Source organism: Cynocephalus volans, chromosome 13, assembly GCF_027409185.1.
Source record: "Cynocephalus volans isolate mCynVol1 chromosome 13, mCynVol1.pri, whole genome shotgun sequence".
In the NCBI taxonomy this organism is placed as follows: Eukaryota; Metazoa; Chordata; class Mammalia; order Dermoptera; family Cynocephalidae; genus Cynocephalus; species Cynocephalus volans.
This window is the reverse complement of record NC_084472.1, coordinates 101,477,587-101,500,728: the sequence shown is the minus strand read 5'-3', so window position 1 is coordinate 101,500,728 and position 23,142 is coordinate 101,477,587.

The window sequence follows — 23,142 nt, the reverse complement described above, 5'->3', positions numbered from 1 at the left end:
TGGAAATGTTTGTTTTACACATGTGGGTACTACTTCTTTCCTTTTGTTCCTCCCATCTTTCTGCTTAGAATGTGGACGTGATATTAAGAACTGCAGAGGCACCTTAGAACCATGACAGAAAAGCCAAGAGATGGCAGAGATCTCAGTCCTGATATCCCTGGGCCATGGAACCAACAGTAACCACTATCTGTGCCCAGATTTCATGGTGCATGAGGAATCAAAATAAACAACCAAACTTGGGTAATTTGAGCATTGATAAGTGTTAACTCCTGGCTCTCCAAGAAAAAAAAAGCCCTGATTTTTAGCATTTGCTATTTTCTGTAGTATATATTCTCCCACTTGGGCTGATTTCAAACTACCAGTGTGTCACTGAAAGCAGAGATCAGAACAGATGCACAACAGCACACCGTTCTGTAGTATTCCAGCCGCAGAGGGACAATAGATATATGACCTCACGGACATAGATACTATGTAAAATAGTAAAATGTACTAAAATCATTAGGAAATTATGAGTTTTGAGTATTTATTACCTTTATAACATAATTTATTTAATTGTATATTTATACCATTTAATTTTCAATAATGGCTATATTTAACAACTGGCCTGCAAAATTCTTGAAAATTAGATATTTATCTCTTGTCCAACACACCACTGGTTTAAGCCATCCTTTGCTGTGTGATGCTACTCCTAGGGGAATGCACTTTTTTCTTTTGGAGATAGGGGAATGCAGTCTTAATACATTAGCCAATATTATGTCCCATTCTTCAATCCACTCCTCTACGTCATCCAGACCAGTCCCTCACCTCGTTCATTCTTGCTTTCATGCTTCCTCTCACATCTCCCTTTCATCATTTCCATCTTTCCAATTGATAAAATCCCATGTACTGTAGAAACCTTTCCTGAAAACTCCATGTCCGTGGCAGACAGACCATGTTCATGCCATCTATAACCACCTTTCCTTGAACATGGGGGAATCTGTGACTTGCTTCTAACCAACAAAATATAGCAAAGATGATGGGGTGTCATGCCCATGATTCCATTAGGCTATCCACAGGTGAGGCTCCATCTTGCCAGGTGCACTAGGGGTGCGCTCCTTGCTGGCTTGATGTGCAGCCACGGTAGGCAGTGCAGGTGTCAAGGAACTGCTGATGGACTCTACGACCTGAGATTGGCCTCCATCTGATAGCCACAACAAGGACAGACCCTTGAGTCATACAAGGCCACGAGCAAACAAATTTTGCCAACACCCTCAATCAGTTTGAAGAAGGATTATTGTCCAGTCAAGCCTCGGGATGAGAATATAGCTGCCAACACCTTGAGGATAGCCTGTGGGACACTGAGCAGAAGACCCAACTGAGCCATGCTTGGCCTCCTGACCCACAGAAACTCTGAGTTAAAACTAAGTCTGTGGTAATTGATTATACAGCATAGAAAACTAATACAATTCCCCATCATCGCCCCTCTCTGCCTCTCATTACCACTTACATTCCATACCATGAGATTTAACGTAACTTAGGAGTTTTGTGGTATGGGCTTAGTATTTGTTAATGCACAAAATCCTATCCATATTGGAGATGTACACATTGACCACTGCTGCCTGGATATTTTCAGCCCTGTCCTGTGCCACAGTTTTTGAATGACACATGTTCTTCAGGTGCATATTCAACATGAAGCAGGAGGGATGACTAATTTTTTTAAATGCTAGAGTAGATGGGAATAATGAGGAAAACAACTCATTTTCTTGTTGATAATAAAGATAATGGATATGTTAATGGGGACAAGATAGGGAATGAATGTAAAGTATCTTCAGGTTCAAAAGAATGGGTTGTGGGAGACTTGAATTACCAGCAATATGGATGATCAACAAGCTGGAACCTGTTGATCACAGAAGGAATCAATAGTCAAAAAACATGTAAATGTATAAGTTGAAGAAAAGCCTTGACCAGGAAGAAAGAAAGGAAGAGGACTTTGGACTAAGCCTCATTCCCTGCAGCTCCAGAAAACACAGAATCAGGAACACCAGGGAGAAACTCTTGGATGGCCCACTTTAGCATAAGGAATAATGTTCTAACAACTAGCAAGCTCAAATATGGTGGACTCCTCTTTATTAGAATAGTTTAAGCTGGGGCTAGCTGGGTACCATTGAAAGATGCTCAGAGAGGATTCCTGAAATAAAGAAGTAATTGAATACACCATTTTCTAAGGTGCCATCTAAAAACATGATTCTATGTTGGGAGTATATTGGTCCAAAGACATGCAGAAAATTGCTGATTGTGGTTCTTATAGAATCATTTTAAAACTTGGTGTGGCTTTACATCCACCATCAAGACCTACAGCATTATCTGCTTCTCCCTCTTTCCTGTACACTGGCTAGGTCAGTCTCAGTACAGCTAACTATGTCAGTTATCTATTGCTGCGTAACAAACACAACCACATTAAGTGGCTTAAAATAAAAAACCATTTTATTTGCTCACAATTCTGCAGGTCAATAATTTGGGCTGGGATCCACTGGGCATGCAGGTGACCTTTGCTGGTGTTGTCTGGAGTCACTCAATGAGGCTGCAGTCCTGGTGGGTTGGCTGGGGGCTGCTTGGTCCAACAGGTCTCAGCTGGATGGCTCATGTCTCTTATGCATGGTTTCATTATTTAGTGGGCTAGCCAGGGCTTCTTCATACCATAGTGGTAGCACTCCACAGGGATGAGAACAGAAGTTGCAAGGCCTCTTGTGGCCAAGGCTTGGAACTCATACAACATCACCTCTCCGAAAAGTCTCAGGCCAGTCTGGATCGAAGGGGTGGAGAAATAGACTTCTTGATGGGAAGGGCTGCAGACTTCATGGCCATTTTAAATCTACCACATCAATAAACCCACCCAGCTTTATCATCTCTTGCACTGATGCCTGGCCTCCTGTCTGAGTTCTCTGGTGATGATAATCCAACAGGATGAGGATGAAAAGCTTCTCCAAAGAGAGTCAAGCTGTGAGGTGGGACCTGCAGCCTCATTACCTCCTCTGTCGTTGCTGGTAACACCAAGCACATCAAATCTTTCCTGAAACTGCTGCCAGTATCTTGTATGGAGAGGAGGCAGGATGGTCCCAATTTGCTACTCATGACAGATTGCTAGGGAAATGGTTGCTTTCTTTACACTCAAGTGCCTCTTTCACAGCACCCTCGCTGATAAACCCTGATACCAGGGTTAGCCAAAGATCAATAAGTGTGCTGACATTTCACGAGGAATTGTTATCTCCAGACACCTGTGGATAAATGTGCTAATGAGAGACTTTTCTTAAGGGCTCTTACATCCATGATAATTCCAAGCCACAGCTGAATGCAAACATCATCAGAACAGCGTGCTATGCTTAATAGCCTAGAATGCCTCTGTAATACTTGATCCTCTTTATACGTGTGACAAATCAGCTTCTGAAATAGGAACACAGCCCCAGGGGAGAGTGTGGCTTAATCAAGAAGCCTCAGGTAGAAGAGTAACAACAAGTAATGACTTCACAGCCTCATGAACCTTATAGAGTCTATAGATTTCCAGCCTAATCAAGACAGAAACCAAGTAATCATTTGCCATCGAGCTTTGTTATTGAAAGCATTTATGGAATAGTTCTCTGACAGGGGCTAGCTATTTCTTACACTACCTCGGTAGAGAAGGAGTCTGCTAGGACCATTCTAAGGCTGTAGTCAAAGGAACCTGGTGCCTCACACTGTTTGCACGAGCCTGCTGACCAAGGATCTGGAGTTTGTTCAAGTTTCTACAGGATTTTACTCATCCCTTCTGAGTTTTTTATGTTCTTTCTGGCCCATCAGCAATTGTGGGCGTTACCTTTTCAGTCACTGAAAGGCACCTGTTTCATTTCCTTACCTCTCGCCCCTTCTGTCCCTACCACTCACTGCTTTTGATCTGCGTCCCTTCTTCACTCTCCCCATGGGGCTTGCTTACTGTTTCGGTAAAGATTTGGTGCTTGAAACAGAATCCATGCTAAGTATTTTAAATACAAGGGGATTTAATTGCAGAAATGGTGGAAAGGCTGGAGGAGCGAGCTCTCCAAGAGAAGCTCCCAGAATGCCAGACCACCAGGGAGCTACTCCTGCTAAAATCAGGAAAGTGGTGAGTGGGTGAAAGGCCGCCTCAGAGACTATTGAGTTCAGCAACATATCACCATAGCCACAATTCAGGGATGAAGAAACAAGAATCTGAAAGCCAGGATCAAAAAGTCAGTGCTTCTCAACACTTATAAAGCTAGACAGGTGCTCCAGAAAATTCTGTGATCTCATGACCTTGCCTGCAGAAATGGCCAAAAGCAGTGTGAAAATGGTCACTATCGCATTTCCTCCTTGCAAATACCACATAACTAAATCTAATGAAAGGAAACAATTTTCTAGCTAAAAAAGAGTCTGGGAAATGTGGTCAGTTGACTTTTTTCAACCTCTGCAGTAAGGGATGGCACCTTGGAAGGAGGTGAGAATGGACATGCGTGCTTATTGACCAAGCCTGTAAGGGACACTCACTGGTGACCCTTCCCTTTAATAACATTAATCAGAATGTTTAACAAACAAACACGCGCTGGGTGCTTCTAAACTCATTTTCAATATTGTTCCATTTAACATGAACATCACTCCCATAAATTAGGCACTATTTTCACTCCAGTTTTCCAGATGAAGAAATGGGGTCCAAAGAAGTTCAGTAACCTACCCAAGAACACACAGTAGTTAACTGTGGATAAGTGACTAGGAAAATAAGGTTGGTTTAACAAGATTTCTTTGTGCAGATGTCCCTCAGTCTCGACTCCTCGTCTCTAGAGACAAGCCTCTTTCCTCCTGGTCCAGGGAGGACGTCTCCCGCACGATGGCTTCATCCCCACTTCCAGGAAGAAAAGAGGGGGTCAGAGCACCCTTCTTGCATCTGCTGTTTTCAAGGGTCCTTAAACTCAAAATAATTCTTATGCTGAACAGGCATATTTTGGGGTGGCATATTCTGCCACTGTTCAGAAGCAAGCGTGTGACAGCCGAGACACTCATCTGACTCAGTGCCTGGCTGGTCCTTCTAACAGTGTCACCCCAGACTCGCTGCCTCCAGACCCTAGATATTTTCTTCTTAGACACAACTGCCCTGAAATAGCTTCTGGTTCTCAGAGGGAAGCTCACTGTAACCCACTGTAAGAAATGCTCTCAGGGCTGGCAATTAGTTCAGCTGACTAGAGCGTGCTGTTCTAACACTAAGGTCAAGGGTTTGGGTTTGTACCAGTCAGCTGTCCCCCCTACCAAAAAAAGAGAAAGAAATGCTTTCATCAGGGAAGATCTTTTAAAACTATCATTTAGGCTGGCCCGTTAGCTCACTTGAGAGAGCATGGTGCTAGCAACACCAAGGTCATGGGTTTGGATCCCCATACTGGCAGGCAAAAAACAAACAAAAAATCTTACCATTTCCTAAAAAATGTAGCAAATGTGTTTGTATCTGAGGAGTCCCATGGGCTATGCCCTCCTGGAAAGGATGTGATAATGAAAACACACCGCACTGCTTCCTCTTTGAGGGTCTTGTAACCAACAATTAGCCACGAGGTACCCTTTCTGTCTGGAAACCACCTCAGCATGTGTGGCTGTTAACTAATGTGGGGGGCGATGTACCACGGGGAACAGCCGAAGCCTCGGCCTCATCAACTGAGAGGATAAGTCCTCCTTTAATTGGCCACAGTCTCTGCTCTTTAGAGTTCAACAGGTCGTAATAGAATATCCCGCAACAGCGCCCACACACTCAACTTCTTTATTTGTCTTTAATTACTCGAAAATTCTTCCTAACTCTCAGGCAATACACCCACCCCAACAGGAATTTTTACTGTCTTCAAATATGAACAACTATCATATTGAAAGTTCAATCTTCTTGGCATTCAGTAATTCTAGTTCATTTGACTTCTTACTCTCCGACATTATAAAGTCAACTCTGTGAGTCCCCTCTAAACTCTTTCCTATTTCTTCATGTTTCTATTCTCTAAAACCCTGAGCAAGTTTAAATCCTCTAAAAACGCAAAGCTTCACACAATGTTCCAGCCCCACTATGTATAGGAGGCGGATTACCTGGCCTGAAAGGGGACCAATTTTTCTTTACAAACAGGGAGTTAAGTGAGGAAAGGGATGTATCAGCCCACTTTACGTAAGAATAAACAGGTCAACGGGAGTGACAGAGCCAAAAACATGCCTTGGGTGCACGGTGTACACCCAGCCTCACTCCTGCTGTGAGCCCAACAATGCTGCAAGCCCAACTCAAAACTTTTCCACTCTAAAAATTCCTCTACTAGGTATTTTCCCAGTGCTTCTTTTGTAAAACACTTTCCTTTAAAGTTAAATTTATTTGCATTTAATTTGTTTGAAATTTAATGTTTAAATATTTTAATTTAATGGATGGTTAACATTTTGCTAAAAATTAATATCTACGAATGGGTATTCAAAATATAGTAACTATTTAATTTTTTAATATTTTCTCATAAAATGAAAAGTAAATATTACCCGAAGGAAACTCCATACTTTGACCATGCTCTGCTCATAGTATGTCTGTAGCTGTCTCTAAGGGAGAGTTACTTTATTAAATCCAAGACACATACTGACACAAAATTCATAAGATGAGCTTCCTGTATAGCACAAAGTATATAACAACAAAACCACGCATCCAAGGGGTATGGAATACATAGAAAGAAAGTGATCAATTTGCCCCATGGCTTAGAAAGGATGAAGGAGACGTTATCTTCCTCACATGCCAGTAAGTGAATAGCTCATTTTCATAGACACCAGTTCCTTCCCCATACCTACAATGAGGTAAAAAGGGTGTACCGTATCATCCCCAAAGCACAAGCGACAAAAGGAAAAATAAACAAATGGGATTATATCAGACTAAAAGCTTCTGCACAGCAAAGGAAACAATCAACAGAGTGAAAAGACAAGCTACGGAATGGGAGGAAATATTTGCAAACTATGCATCTGACAAAGGATTAATACCCAGAATATACAAAGAACTCAAACAACTTCACAGTAAAAACACAAATAATGCAATTTAAAAATGGGCAAAGGAGCTGAACAGATTATTTTTTAGAGGAAGGCATACAAATGGCCAACGGGTACATGAAAAAATGCTCAATATCACTAATCATCGGGGAAATGCAAATTAAAACTACACTGAGATATCATCTCACCCCAGTTAGACTAGCTATTATCAAAAGTACTGAGAATAACAAATTCTGGTGAGGATGTGGAGAAAAGAGAACTGTTCTACACTGTTGGTGGGACTGTAAATTAGTACAGCCATTATGGAAAACAGTACAGAGTTTTCTGAAACAACTACAGATAGAACTGCCATACGATCCAGCAATCCCACTTCTGGGTATATACCCAAAGGAATGGAAACCATCATGTCGAAGGGCTACCTGCACTCCCATGTTCATTGCAGCTGTATTCACTATAGCCAAGATATGGAACCAACCTAAATGTCCATCAAAGGACAACTGGATAGGAAAATGTGGTATACATACACAATGGAATACTACTCAGCCATAAAAAAGAATGAAATCCTGCCATTTGCAGCAACACGGATGAACTTGAAGAAAATTATGTTAAGTGAAATAAGCCAGGCACAGAAAGAGAACTACCGCATGTCCTCACACTCATAAGTAGGAGCTAAGAAAGAAAGGCTACAGTAAAACATTGAACTTTCAGAAGGAGAGAACAGACCTATAGTTACAAGAGGTGGGAAAGGGGGAGGGGGACAGAGGTTAGAGAATAATTGGGTAAGGGACACCAAGAGGAATTATGATTTGTAATGATGAATATGCTAATAATATTGATTTGATCATCACATACTGTATACAAATACTGACAGCCAGCTCTGAATACTGACCCCATAAATATGTATAATCAAAAATAAATTTTATAAAAAGGGTTGTACAGAATCATTACCCTTTGGCGACATTGTTTTAAAAACTAAGACAATAAATCTATGATTTTTCCTCTCCCTTACCTACCCCAGTGTTTCCTCAGAGCATCATTCATGAAATGAGCTGGCTTTATGTAAAGCTCTGGAGAAGGCAACTGGTTTAAAAAGAATGTGATGGGTATATTTCTTCTTTTATTCTATTGGGTATTGCTTGACTTGAATGTCATTAGCATAAAATATTTGTTGTATCATACAGGCTGCTCATACCTGCTGAATGAAGTTCTAAAACGCCAGGCATTCAATACTGATGTTCCAATCTGCCCCCAACAAAAATCTTATCCCCTGTGCAAATCACGGACACTATATTTGCAAGAGTTTCTTTACCAAGAAAATTGCGTTTGTTCATAATTTACTTTTCCCATTTTTACTCATCAAATACACCAATTCCCGCCTTTCAGAGTTTTCAATGAGCACAAGATGATCAGAATTCTGTAATAAGATGAAAAAAAAAAAAATCCAGTCAAGAGCAAGGAATCTTGAGATATCAGTTAGCCTACAACCTCAATGTGAATCAATGAAAAGTCAAGGTACTGATCCCACCCCACCCCTCATCCCTGACCCCCACAGTTTCTTCCTTCACAGAATCCTAAGGATGAAGGAACTCTCAGCCTAGAATCTCTGCTCCGGGAGACAGAGCTTCAGAAGATTTTCTTGGATCATTCTTCCAACCAGTAATCCCCAAGGGCCCAGTACAACAGCTGTGAAGAGCATGAAAACACAAAGTTGCTTCCACCAGAAGCTAAAGTGTAACCTAACCTAAGTAATCTGGGAACCACACTGGGGCTGGAATTCTGTTTTTGTTGATACTGGGAGGAGTGTGCTTTTTGTTATTGTTATTTTGCTTTGCTTTTTCCTCCCATAATGTTCCCTTATTGAATGATTCTGGGGACAGTTTGGTGACCATTATGTTTGTCACTCTTTTACCTTATTCTCTTCTTTTCTTCTGTCCCCCCAACCTCTCACAATATCACGATTGTCTTAAAGGCCTCCACTCCTCCATGGCCATTTTTGTCTTTCCCCCACCATCTTGCAACAGAACTGAGGTCTTTGGTGACTTTATTATGAAGTGGAGATCCTGGCAGGGTTACAGCTAAGATTTTAATGCATCTGGCATGTGGCATTATATACTTGCCACATGATTTGCCTGGGAACCAGGATTCTCTAGCGCCCAGACATTTTCAGGCACATCTAGGGGAGTGCGGATTGGAAACAGACAGAAGCCAAACTAGAAAAGAGACAAATTGAGAAAAAACACGACTCAAGGGAAAAAGACAAATTAGACTAACTCTCAGCACCTGATGGCAGGAGGAGAAGTATGTTTCCAGAACCAATGTGGTAGTCAAAGGATTAAAATATGTTGCTCTGGCATACTATTTTGAGTTAAAAGCACTTGAAAAACAGCAGGTACAAGAAGAGCAGTCTAACCTGCCTTCTGTTTCTTAAAAGCGGGAGATGACATTCGCAGGTGAGAGATGTCCTCCCTATACCAGAAGGAAAATATCATTCTTATCATCAAGGACGGATAGTTGATGCAGAAGAAAATCTGTGCAAGCACACCGTTAGACTAATCCTTATCTTCCTAACCACTTCGCCCACTTAACTCCCAGCCTGAGCCCTCTGCCTTGTCACGTTTGCGTAACTTACTACTCTTTGTCTAATTCAGTATGTAAGTGTTCAACTCTAGCTATGCCTTTGGGTCTTCATTTCTTTACAAAGGCTCCTGCGCCACATAAAACTTGTTTTAAATAAACGTATATGCTCTTCTCCTGTTGATCTGTCTTATGTCCATTTAATTCTCAGGCACAGTCAAAAAGCAAACAAACATAATCCTGAAAGAGGAGAGGTGAAATGTTGCCTCGGTTGTAGAGGCCTGACCTGCCCCCACCTGTGCAGGCCTCCAGCAGCGCGTGCATCATGCAGGGATGTACCGCACGTGCGAGAGCCCTACAGGCTCCTCTCCAAGGGGGAGGAGGGGCCACCAGGGAGAAGCTGTCCCCGAACCTCCTAGTGTGCTTTGCTTCACAGTCTGCACTCGCTCAGCCCACCCCTGAGATGCTGGGACCATGCAGGGTCACCCTGCTCTTTCCACGTCACCCCATCAGGATGGTCTCATCCACAGCCACAGGTCCAACTGCCACATACATCCTGACGGCTCACTCTTCACCTCTGCATCGCACACATTCCTTTTGGCTCTCCAGATCTGTACATGCAAGTGCTTACTGAAACGCTACATCCAAGGGCACCACAAATTTTGACACATTCAAGCCAAACTCCTTTTCTTATCCTCCTTCACATTCCCTTCTCCCAGCACCGCCTTCTCTCTCCTGTGTTCCCTACCTGCTGAATGTGTACTATTGTCAAAGAATAAACCAAAGACCAATAGAGCTTTAAAAAAAAAAAGTTGTTCCCCGAAAGGGAAAAAGTGCTGGAAAAGGGAACTACATAATGATTTATACTAATTTAAGGATTGAAAATATCAGTCTGGATTGAATAAAGCGAGCACAAGTCTGCAAACAGCTGGTGAAAGACAGGGCCTGCTGCTGGTCGGCAGTGACAGCATCTCTCCTTGGGTCTGGCACAGGTGCCACTCACGGTGCGTGCTGCTTCTCAGCATGGCTGGTCAGAATCAGCAGCGCTGAAACACAACACTCAGCTTTGACATCTAGGCAAGTGCTGCTCTGAGTGAGAAATTTTCCTTTTACAACTTCTCCTCAGTCACCCTGGCCGAGCATTCAATCAAGCACAGGGCCCTTCTGCCTGTACGTAGTTGCTGCTCAAAACCTTTTGCTGAGTGGAAGAGTTTTTGTGTGCCCTGCACGTGCATGATGGCCTGTGGAAAGGATGTGGGGCCCCTGCATTCTGAGAAAGGCACACTTGTTGAGGCTGCAGTGGTGGAAGGAAGGAGAGAAGGCTGAGAGAGCCATTGCACAGTCCATGATGAAGCAAATGCCTCATTTAACAGCAACCAGACACTGCAAACAACTGTGCAAGATTCCCCTTTATGGTCCTCATGATTATTCTACATAGCAACAGATTAAATCTCCTTCCAGAATTGCAGGCAGAACATGAAGACGTGGGTCTCTCTACCCAATCAAATGCTTTGTGCTTTTACTTGGATAGCAGCATAGGCAAGAGAGTTTTGTGAAAGGCACTTGGTCTTGGAGAATATATATATATTTTTAATTTTGCAAATAACTTTATTGTTTTTTTTCCACTTGTTAAAATTAACATGCTTGTTTTTCTAATTATTCTTATATTTCTGACAAGCAGGGAGATCACTTGTAATCACACCTTTTACACAAAATGACTCATTATTTTGGCTTATTTCATACTTTTTAAAGCAAATCCAAGGCATTATGACATTTTATTCCTCTATGCATCCCTTACAAGTTTGGATATTACTTCATGTCATAATGCTACTTAAAGTCCAAAACCATTAGTGTTATTAGATTAACAAAGTTATAACCACATTGCTATTATCACAACCACCAAAATTATCTATCATTTATTTCTCTCTTGAACAACTTCCCCTGATTCTATCTTTATTAACCTTACCCCCAACATCCTTGTGCCTATTTGCTTGCAGAGCAGACCGCCTGGAAAACTCCTGCCGGCAACACCCAGCTTCAGAGAAGAGCAAGTCATGTCCCAAGTCTGTTGTCCTGTCCAGCCCTGCCTTAACCACCACTCTGGGGAGAAAAGTCCTAATATTCTGATTTCTGTGAGATTAGGGCACCTTGTTTTTCTCTTAAAGAGGAAAATCAGTGTGTCAATTAACTTTCTTCTTCCTCTACCTTTGAGTGGACTTTTCTCTAGTAATTTCCTTTTGTGTCTCACCATGCCCACGTTTCTCCTCACCTGCTGAAGACTGATCATGTGGTACTAAAAATACCAAGTTTTGCTCACAAGTGCTTCTCCAGAAAATTTAGATTTGATGTTCAGTAGCTTGAATCAATGGTTTTCTTAATCATTCCATTCTTGGTCTTAAACACATTCTATTAATTATTCCATTAGTGATAATGAATCCCACTATGCCTCTTGCCCCTCAGGGCAAATTCACTGAGCTGAAGGTGGGCCTTCCACTGAGACCCATTTAAGGGAAAAGGACATTAACATCTAAATGGATTTTTAAATATAAAAGAACACTCATTTACTAAGACCAAATTAATTCTGTACAGGGGGCTCTGTGCATGGTTGGAAAAAGGTCGCTGCCAACGTAAGTCCAGAAGTGCTGGGACCATGAGAGGCAAATTCCAGAATATAGCTATTTACTATAGAAGCAAATACGTCATGTTAAGAATTCTACATTGAAACTTAAAATGATAATGCTAACACTTACTTAACAATGTACTATGTCTCAATCTTCAAAACAACCCTGCAAGGTAGGTATGGTTATGCCCATCTTACAATTTAAGTGGTTTGCTCTGGATTACACAGCCAGTTAGCAGGTAAGTGCCCAGGATTCTGGCTCACTTGCTCTGTGCTTTTCACTCTGAGGACTGTGCCTTTTTGCCCCCTCCTCCCTTCCCTCTCAAAGTTGCATTGTTTCACACCTATGAAGAGGCTTCTGGAAACCTGAGAAATCCATCCAATTGCATGCAATTGGTTGTGTCTATTTTTCTAGGAAAAGAGGCCTGCATTTAACAGAAAAGTCAAAGTTTAATTGCCATATATGACAATATTCCTCTAACCCAAGGGGTGTTTTGAAGATCATGCTTACAATAACCCCTATAGCAACTAAAAATAAATTCAGGAGAGATCGTTTTTCCTGGGAAGGATTGCATTTTAGAAATGAAAACCCAAAATAGCTGTTCAGGTGAAAATTTTATTACTACTTCAGTCTGTAGAGAGGACAACAGTAATAGAATGAGATACACAAATCCCTACCTGTAGATCCATTACTGACTCAACAAATGCTAATTAAGTCACCTTTGTTTTCACAGCCTGTGGTTTTTTTTTTTTTTTTTTTTTTTTTTTTTTTTTGCCATTAAAGATACTCCATCAACCAGACTTGTGTCCCAGAGAGTAAATAACTGTCTATCTGAGGATCTGGAATAGCCAAAAAGAGAAGGGTGAGATTAAATCATCAGAACAGAGGCCAGTGAAATAGAGTTATTGAGGTAATAGTTGGGTACCCAAATAAAAAATAATAATGAACCCCAAACCCCAGAATCCTGCAGCTTAAAAACATGATTTGCAAACTAAAACATTTAGTAGATGAATTCACTGTTCATATCTAAATTAGTGTCTTGGAAAATAAAAAACATCTCAAAGAATTGAGATAAAAATTATGAATAAAGGATAAGAGACTCAGAAAACAGATCTGGGAAACCATGTGCAAAAACTTATTGTCCACAGGCTATTTCTTAATGGTATTGCAGTAATGTTATGGGTGAGATTCATATTGATGTTCCCATGAATGAAATGATAAAATTCCAGAAATTTTAATTTGCCTTAAAAATTCTAAAAAAAATGGGGACTACAATGAAATGAAATAAGAATAATCAAATGTTAATAATTGTTAAAACTAGAGAATAGTGCATAGGACAAGATGTAGAGTTAAAACAAGGTGGCAGAGAAGAGTGGAAAACTGAGGTTGGCAGCAGTGTGGTAGACCAGATGCTCTGAAGCTCCCATTCCCACTAAAATATAATCAGTTTCTTGATACATTACAAAAAAGAGTTATGATGATAACGTATGTCAGACATACAAGAAAGTAAGTGAAATGTTCAAGAACCAAAAAGAAAAGAAAAATAAAAAAATCAGAGACCTAAATCATGAGTTGGGAACATAAGCAAAACGCAGACAACTAGAAGGAGAATTAACAAGAGCAAGTTGTTCCTGAAGGAAGCTACTTATATCCTCACTTAGCATAGCCATCAGGTTTCTAAGCCTTAAATGCTCTGAAAATTACGGAAGCTGAGCCTGAGACCTGGCATTAAATCTGGGACCCTCAAGGGAAGCCAACTCAGTGCATCTCTGATATGAAATGGACCTAAGTCAGTATGCCCAAAACCAGTGCGACTGAAAGACAGAGGCCAAAACAAACAAGGAAAAATAATAAGTAGGAAACAAAGACTTTTCTGGGAAAAGAAACAATTGTTAAGTTATTATTAATATCCTCAAAGAAATAAAAGTAGATATATCATTTACTAAATAAAAACAAGATTCAGTTTTTAAAAAAGGAATATGTAGAAAACAGAAAAGAACTCTTGGAAAATAAAAATACATGAGACGATATTTTTAAAAAGTCACAGAAAAGCAGGAAGGCAAAATGAGGAATGCTCCCCGCAGAGTAGAGCAAAAACACAAAGAAATGGACAATAGAAAAGATAAGAAAGTTAGAGAACTAGCTATGAATAATGAGAGTCACTTAGAGAACATAAAAAGTGGAGCAGGGGAAGTGAAGAAATAAGTCACAAAACTCCCAGAAATGAAGCTAATGTGCTTTCAGGAGGAAAGGGACTATGGAATATTCAGCCAAATGGGTGGAAATAGATCTAGACCAGTGTTGTAAAATTTGGAATACAGGGAACACAAAGAAAACTTCTAGAAGCTTCCAGAAAAAGTGAGCCACATACAAAAGTTCTTGAATAAGAATGTAAAGCTTCTCAACAGCAACATTAGAAATCAGAAGACAAATAAATAAATAAATAAATAAATAAATAAGAAATCAGAAGACAATTGAGAAATGCCTTCAAAAATCTACAGGAAAATTATTTCTAACCAAGAATTCTTTACCCAGGCAAACTATCAATTAAACATAAAGATGTAGTAAAAATATTTTCAGACATATAAGGTCTCTAAAAATTTACCTTAGTCTCATCCTTTCTCAGAATGTGCTCCACCAAAACATGGGAATAAATCAAGAGAGAAGACATGAGAGACGATGAAGTGGAAGATCCAACCTGGGAGAGAGATGAGTCCTTCCATGGAGTGGAAGAGCAACACCAAGAAAATAGTTGTGACGCATTACAAAAGGGCATTCAGTCCATTTTGGAGGAATTCAGAAGATAGAGCAGTGTATACAAGAATATGAAACTGATAAAATCCCTGATGCTTCTTGACAGAAACTAAGTATAGATTTTGAAAACTGGCAAGGAGTTTGGTGAATACATGGAAAAATGTTGAGCAAACAAAAAAGATAACTCCAAAGAGAGCACAAAGTTTTGCATGAAAGGAAAAGTAATCAAATATCCTACACAGCTTGGCTGTGAGCAAATATTCAATAGTTACGTAAATGTAAGTATTGAATAATGACTTATCTAAGTTTAGCATGACAATGTTAGAAAAATGGGGTGGGGTGGTGGAAGGGCAGGAAAGTAAGGATATGTGTGTTTGATGGAGAAATGGCAGCTGAAAGAGAGCTAAATATTTTTTTTTAATATTCATCTATTAACTCATTTAAAAATAACAATAATCCCATTCCATGTTAACATAAATAATTTTTTGTCTTTGACACTTTATTTTTACCATAAGCTTTTATTTATTTATGTATTTATTTTAAATTTCATTTTTTGCCACAAAACAAGTCTTAATACATTTTAAAAGAGTAAGATCATAGAAAATATGTTCTCTGACCACAATTAACAGAAGGAAATTTAGAAAATTCACAAATGTGTGAAAATTAAACAACACTCTCCTAAATAAAAAATGGGTAAAAAGAAAACTCACAGGGATATTAGAAAGTACTTTGAGATAAAAATCAAAGCATGACATATCAAAATTTATAGGATGCAGGGCTCATGCAGTGCTTTAGAGGAAAATTTATACTTCTAAACACCTATATTAAAAATAAGAAAAATCTCAAATCAGTAATGTAAAATTCTATCTCAAGAATATAGAAAAAATAGAGCAAACTAAACCAAAAGCAAATATAAGTAGGAAATAACAAAGATTACAACTGAAATTCATGAAATAGGGAATTAGAAAACAATAGAGAAAATCAACAAAACCAAAAGTTGATTCCTTAAAAAGATCAACAAAATTTGCAAACCTTTATCTAGCCTGACCAAGAAAAAAAGAGAGAAGAACAAAATTACTAAAATCAGAAATAAAGCAGGGGCATTATTACATTGTCATTATGGTTTTTGTGGTTGTAAGATTTAGTTTCTTTCCCCTTCCCGCATGCATTTTTGTTCTACTCATGAGTTTTGTTCATTCTATGTGTTCATGGTAGTGGGTAGTGATTATCATTTTTTGGATTCCAGAGGCAGGACTTCCTTGAGTATTTCTTGTAGGGCTGGTCATGTGGTGGTGAACTCATGCAGTTTTTGTTTGTCTGGAAGATACATTATTTCTCCTTCATTTGAGGATAGCCTTACTGGCTATAGTATTCTTCGGTGGCAGTTTTTTTCTTTTAGTATTTTGAATATATCATCCCATTTTCTTCTGGCCTGTAGATTTTCTGTTGAGAAGTCTGCTGTTAGGCCTGTTGGGGCTCCCTTATAGGTGACTTGATGCTTTTCTCTTGCTTCTTTTAAGATTCTCTCTTTGCCTTTGAGCTTTGCCACTTTGACTATAATGTGTCTTGGAAAGGATCGTTTTGTGTTGAATCTGTTTGGGGATCTTTGAACCTCCTGGATCTGAAGGTCCATGTCTCTCCCTAATACCTGGGGAGTTTTCCATTATTATTTCATTGAATAGGTTTTCCATGCCTTTTTCTTTCTCCTCCTCTTCTGGAACACCCATAATTCAAATGTTTGTGTGCTTGAGATTGTCTGCTAGCTCTCTTACATTGTCTTCATTTTTTAAAATTCTTTTTTCCTTTTTCTGTCTGCCTGGATTATTTTGAGAAGACTGTCTTCAGGATCAGAAATTTTTTCTTCTGTTTGTTCTAGCCTGCTGCTTAAACTATCAGTTGTGTTTTTTATTTCATTGAGTGAATCTTCCAGTTCCATGGGTTCTGCTACATCTAAAAGTAATTAATATCTTTGTCAATTTCCTCCTCCGTATCCTGTATTTTTTTTCTCATTTCATTATGTTGTCTCACTGAGTCTTCTCATATCTCAGTGAGTTTCCTTAAGATTGTTGCTTGGAATTCTTTTTCAGTCATTTCAAGAGTTTCCTGCTCTATAGGGTCTGGTATTTGAGAATGACTGTACTCTTTTGGTGGTGTCATATTTTCTTGGGTTTTTGTATCTCTGCATCAATGTCGGGTCATCTGGTAGAGCAGTTGCCTCTTGTATTACTCTGGAGTGGGCTTTTAGGAGAGAGAAGTCCTCTCCTTTTTCTGGTCTCCACTGGTAACTTTCCTTGTCTCAATGTAGTAGAGTGTCTGGCAGGCTGCCTGCACGGTGGCTGTAGCTACTACTGTGGTGTCAAGCTGCTTTTGCAGTAGCCATGGCTGTGGTGGTGGCTGTGTTGGGCCACCCATGAGGAAGTGGTATTTTTGCCATGCTCTCTTTCCTGCTTCTGGGTGGAAGGGGCTGCCCTCGGCTCCTGCCAGGGACTCCAGCATGCTCTCTTGCCTGCTTCTGGGCAGAGGAGGCCGCCCTTGGTTCCTGCCTTAAGAACTAAATTCTTATCTCACACACTGGGAAATCAATTGATAATGTCCACAACTAAAAAAACCCCACAAATACGATATTGTGATGTAGAGATACTATAAGATGATATAATGATATGAAGATACTATAAGATTTGGCTAAAATAATTGAAAAGGCTTCCTCCAAGAATCCCCCCCATTACAGGAAGAGTAAATGGGCATTTGTGAGTCCCCTGTTTTATGAAAAATGGCTTGCAGAACTACTTGACTTTTAAAAAAAAAAATCAGGCTTACCGAATTTGCATACAGTATAATTTGCATACAGTAAAATTAATCCTATTTAAGTGTATAGTTTAATGAGTTTTGATAATATATGCAGTGATGTAACCACAGTCAAGATGTTTCCTTGTGCCCCTTTGCAGTTAATTTTCTCCCCCATTCCTCAGTTTCTGTATTCATCAATTTTTTTTCCCCCTAAAACCTCCAGAATGTCATATAAATGTCACAGAAAAGTATATAGCTTTTAGTGTCTGGCTTCTTTGCCAATTAGCATAATGCTCTGAGATTCACTCATGTTATTATACATATGTCAGTAGTTCATTCTTTTTTATCGTTGATTGGTATTTCATCAAATGGACATATCACAATTATTTTTAAAATCGATTTACCAGTTAAAGAACACTTGCATTGTTTCCAATTCGGGTCTATTATGAATAAAGCTGCAATAAACATTTGTATACAGCTCTTAGGGTAGGCACATGTTCTCACTTCTCTTGGGCAAATGCTTAGGAGTGGGATTAGTGGGTCATATGGTACACGTATGTTTAACTTCAAAGAAACTGCCAGATAGTTTGCCAAAGTGGCTGTACCATTTTGCATGCCCACCAGCAAAGCACAAGAGTTCTGGTTAATCCACATCCTTGCCAACACTTGATAAGATCGATCTTAAAAAAAAGAATAAGAAGAAGAAAAAAGAAAAGAAAAAGATCAATCTTTTTTATTTTACCCATTCTAGTGGGTTTGTAATGGTATCTCATTGCGCATTTCCTTAACATCTAATGATACGAGTGTCTTTTCACATGCTTATTTGCCATGGCGAATGTTTGTTAAATCTTCTCTTTATTTGTTAATGGAGTTGTTACTTACTGAATCGTAAAAGTCTCTATATTCTGGATACAAGTCTTCTATCAGAAATGTGTCCTGCAAATATTTCACCCAGTTTGTGGCTTTTTAAAATTTGTTTACAAGTGTCTTTTGAAAAACAGTTTTTAATATTGATAAAATTAAAGTTATCGGTTTTTCTTCATGTTTGTACTTTTTTGTCTCCTATCCAAGAAATTTTTTACTAACCTACTGTTGCAAAAAATTTGTTTTTTCCAGAAGTTTTATTTTTGCTTTTATATTCAGGCCTATGATTCATTTTAAGTTAAATTTTAAATATGGTGTGGGATAAGGATCGGGTTTATTTATTTGTTTCTGTTTTTGCATATGAAAGTCCAATTTTTCCAGCACTATTTGTTCAAAAAATCATCCCTTCCCCATTGAATTACCTTGACATCTCTGCTAAAAATCTATTGACCATATTTGTGTGACTCTATTTCTGGACTCTCTCTTCTGCTATGTCTATCTATATCTCTATCAGAATACCAATACTTTGCTAAGCTAATTATTATAACTTTATACTAAGTCTTAAAATTGTGTAGTGTAAGTCCTCCAACTTTGGTGTTCCTTTTCAAAATTGTTTAGGCTCTATTAGATTCTTTTATTTATGTATGATTTTTATTTAAAGAATTAAAATTAAAAATAAATGACCAAAAAGAAAGGAAAAAGACAAGCCACAAGCTTGAAAAAGATATTTGGCAACATATATAAACAACAACAGATCTTTTATCTATAATATATGCATCATTCCTACTTTTCAATAAGGAAAATACACACAACCCCCCAAAAAATAAGATAAAATACCTACAAACACTTAACAGAAAGCAAAGCAGTAACAGCAAATAAACATTTGGATTAAAAAAAAATTTTCAGCTGCCTTGATAATTAGGAAAAGGCAAATGAAAGTAACCACAGGCTATTAGTTTACAACTTGGGAAAATCAAGAAATCTGACAATATTAACTGTTGGTGGGTATGGGAAGCAAAAGAAACTCTTAAACACTGCTGGTGAGAGTGTAAATTGGTAAAAACCCTTTGGAAAATACTTGGAATTATCTAGTGCAGTTGAATTCTAAATTTTAAGCCAGAAAAAAATAAAACCCTGATTTATAATTTAGTGATACATACATATAAAGAAAAGTGGAAGGGACAAAGATGAGATCAGAAAGGGACATACAGAGGGCTTCAAATGTATTGTCAATGTTCTAATTCCAAAGATATATAGTACATATAGAATTATTTTATTAACTTCTCACTATTATTATCATTATTACTTAAAATTTATATTGAAAAAGGGGTAGGCAAAGCAATACTAGGCAAATGTAAATAGGAGTAGAAATATACATTTCAGACAAGATAAAATTTAAATTTATAACCACTGAATGAGATAAGAGAGAAATAAAATCCACGTGTCTGAAATGGTCTGCTTTCTTTCTTCCCACTTATACTAGGTAAGGGATTCCCTGAGAAAAAAAGAGAGAGAGAGAATTTGGTCTCTATTTCCTTGTAGCAGTATTTTAAATTTTGGTTCATGATCTTGCCAGATTAGATTGATGAGGAAGTAGCTTTATAGTTTAACTTTGTATTGAAACATAATATAGAGAAAAATGTGCCTCTCGGAAGTGTAGCGTTCAATTAACTTTTCAAAAACTAAACATCTGTGTAATTAATCCCAGATCAAGAAACAACATTACCAGTGTCTCAAAAGTGTCCTGTGTGTCCCTTCCAGTCACTACCTCCTTCACCAGGTACCTACTATCCTGACTTCCAACAGCATGGATGGGTGTTGCCTGTTTAGTAGCTCTGTATTTAACAACATTGAGAATGTAATCTACGTTGCTTTTGTACTTAGAAAGGAGGCTGGTCACATTTCTCACTGTCCCATGTACACTGTGAGACATCAAAAATAAGTTTAAGTGATTATTTGATACTAAAGGTCCATCTAGTCACCCTACACATATATCAACAACCTAATATAATGGTAGGTGCTTCCACACTCAGCCCAACCTAGGATTTCTAAAAATATTTATTGAGCGCTTGCTACGTGCTAGGCACTGTGCTAAGTGCTTTACATATATAATCTTATTTTATCCTCATATAAATTCCCTTAGAAGTGAGTACTATTATTATCCTTACTTTCCAAATTCAGAAACTGAGTCTCAAAGATATTAAGCAATCCACTAAGTTCACACAAGCAATAAATGGGTCTTTCTTACTGCCAAGCCCATGCTCTTAGCTACTGTACTATTAGACCTTCTAAAGATATTTGATCTCTCAGTATGTAGATAAGGAAATCAGAAATAGCTCTCGTGTTCTCTGAGTCTATACGAGCTGTCTGATAAGCTGCACTCCTGACCACAAGAGAGGACATATTAATCATTTTAGAGGTGATATGCAGAGTGCATATCAAGCAAGATAATATCCTAATGACCTTTGACTACAAAGCTATATATACAGAATCCAGTACCATTTCTAATAATCTTACCCCACAATCTACACCCTCCTCCTCTCCACCCCATATAGGCCTATGAGATGCCTGAAAGAGAGAAATTCCCTTTACACTTTCAGACACAATGATCAACATCTGGAAAAACTAAATTATTGGGAAATTTGATATTTGTCTCTTTCGACCCAAGGCAGGCACCTCTTTGTGGAACTAAGATATGAATTGGGTTTCACAGTCTGTTTATTGTCTTCTATAAAAGAGACTGGATTAGACTTTTATCTAGTAGAAAAATGGCTTCTAATACTTTAATTTCTGTAGTGACAAGATAAGTAAAGATCATTTCATTGCACATTGAAGGGGTACGTTTACTTGCTACTCACATAAGCTTTCAGCACTTTACACAGTTAAACACAAACTTGTGAATTCCATTTGGTTTGTTTTTCGGAAACCTACAACATCTGCCAAAGAGGATGGATGGAAAGATTATTTGGTCAAATTCCAGCTGACTATATTAGATGATGAAAATGAGTAGGAACATTCTACCACTGCCACTGACCCCCAGGAATCACCCGAGTGGAGCTCAAATCTCCACCACCTGGCCCCAACCACTGAGGTTCAACTCTCCAAACCAGATAAGCCTACAGTATTTTTGGCAAAGAAAGGGATTGAGACAATATTATTCCCCATTTAAGAATTAGGACAAGACCATGCATACCAGGGTGATGAGATTTCTGGAAGCATTCATCCTCTTGCTCAGAGAGCAACCTCCTAAACAATTGATGTGTGGTTGAGAATCCTGCGTGACTGGGGGGTTCAGCAAATGCATCTGGACAGGAAATTATTCTGACATTTTTAAAGGGATCAGGATTGGACATGATATTCCTTCTGACAAGGCCCCAGGGCCCTTCTATCATTGCCCAGAATAAATTCCTGATGAGAAGCCTGATGTAGGAACAAACACAATGACTTCAGGCCATACTAATCACCAGCAATCACCAGCTGCCCCTCACGATAAAAAGAATTTTTATATAAATCATTTCATTTGAATGACCTCCTATGTCCTATGGAGGTCATTAGTGCTGTTTGCCAAATACTTCTGGATCTACCCCTTTCAAGGCACATAATAGAATTGCCCTTCCTGGCTCCCTTGTAGTTAGCTGGGGTCATGTGGGTAGTTTTGGCCAATGAGTTGTGAGCAAAGGAGATGTGTGTCACTTACAGTTTAAAAGATTTAATTATAGTGCAAGCAGCACATTCAAGACAAGAGCAGGTCCATCAGCCTGGGTCTTTGAGTTAACTGTGATGAGTGGAGTGGAGCCCTCCTAACAGCCTGTGATGAACATCAAGTGAGAACGAGAAACAGACTTGTATTGTGAACTGCTGAGACTTTGGGGATGTTTGTTACCACGTTGTAACCTGGCCCATCCCAGTTTACACAACTGCTAGGTAGAGGAGATCGTCCTATGATCACTTTATAGTTTCATTCATTCCTTTATCCAACAAATATTTACCAAGCCCCTACTTTGTACAATTTGGAATTGTACCAGCTCTGAATATACAGAAGTGCACAAGGCAGACATAGTCCTTTGCCCTAGGTCTGTGGCTACAGATATAAAAATGTGAAGGAAAAAATATCTTATCCATTTAAATAACTTGGCTTGTCAATTAGCATCTCTGAGGTCAGGTCTCTCATCTGTAAAATACACATATTACTTACCTTACAAGATTTTTGTAAAGATTAGCAACAGAGCCTGGTAGATGAGAAAGGAAAACTAAACAGGTATAAATATTTTCTTCCACATTTCATAATAAATTATTTTTGGCAAAGAATGAAAGATAGCAGAAAATAAGAATTTAAATTCTCTGATCATCAATTGCCATTTTCACATTATTTCCTTTCTAATTTAGTAATTGATACTAGTTCATCTTCCCGTCCCCCTCTAACCAGGTACAAGGTTTATAACGAGTAGCCTGGGTTTTTCTTGGAGACACACCATCTTGGAGAGACCCCTTTGTTCTATAGGCTGAACTTACTAAGGACAAGCAATATCTTCCCACGAATTTT